This window comes from Volvox carteri, assembly GCF_000143455.1.
Source record: "Volvox carteri f. nagariensis unplaced genomic scaffold VOLCAscaffold_3, whole genome shotgun sequence".
Classification (NCBI taxonomy): domain Eukaryota; kingdom Viridiplantae; phylum Chlorophyta; class Chlorophyceae; order Chlamydomonadales; family Volvocaceae; genus Volvox; species Volvox carteri.
Genome location: NW_003307546.1, coordinates 2,867,940 through 2,868,996, shown reverse-complemented (window position 1 = coordinate 2,868,996; position 1,057 = coordinate 2,867,940).

Below are 1,057 nucleotides of genomic sequence, written 5' to 3'. Positions count from 1 at the left end.
TTCGCCAAGAAAATTTACATACACTTGTACAGGCGCATTTTTCGAAACGCACGTGCGCATCCGCGAGGCAAAATTCGCTCCTGGCTTTGGGGACGAAGTACGGAGGGTCTATTCGGCAGAGTACGACCGCTCACATTTGTGCGAGGGGCTGCTTAACCAGCCTTAGAAGATCCGGTCGCTTCGCTCCGTCGCATCTAAGCCAACAAAACGTTATCAACAGCAAGCCGCTTTGGGGGTCCTGGCTCAAAGTGAGGCCCACCCTGGAGTTAGTTGTTAAGCTTTCATGTTACTTCCTCATACAAACTGCTTCTCTAGTACTGTGATGTTTTATTGGTTTTATTCATGCAAACTGAGCTGAAGTTGCAAGGCGCGAAGATGCTGGCCGCATCATGCCGCACCGCATTCCCAAGCCAGTATGCACAACTCTGAGAAAGTTTGCAGTCTTTATTGTTTTGTTGTGGCACAACTCCACGTAACTCTGCACATTATAGTGCATAGGAGCAATTCTTGCGCAGAAGTCCAAGTCGACTCAAAAGCATTCCAATTGGACTGTCTGGCTTGATGTAATGTTATCAGGTTGTTTATCGTAGCGCTTTGGCGCACCCAACGTGGAGTGTTGGCGCCGGAATGTGCAGCTGAACTCCTGCGCTATGAACCTGAACCAATGGTGCACGTTCCCAGCCATGGACATTTTGACAGAACACCCTTGTACGTTCTGCCATTCTAACCACAGCATTATAATTTGTTGCAGTGGCCGTCCTTCGAACATAACAGTCCTTCCCCCCTTAGGACGCGCGATTTGCAATAGCAGCCAGTGTGCAATTAGATATGTAGACCTCTGTGATGCGAGTTCTTCCTCAGTCGAGATCCGCTTCAACGAGCGTTTGTCGCTTCAGTCTGCTTCGGAACGAACACAGCCGGGCGGAATTTGACGCTAGAGGAAATAAGCCATAGAGCAAGAGAAAAATATCTCGCGGAAATAGAAAATAACCCTGGTCATTCCCCTGATTTAAGCCTAAAGAGAAAGCCGATATTACAGCACCTGTGTAAACGTAAG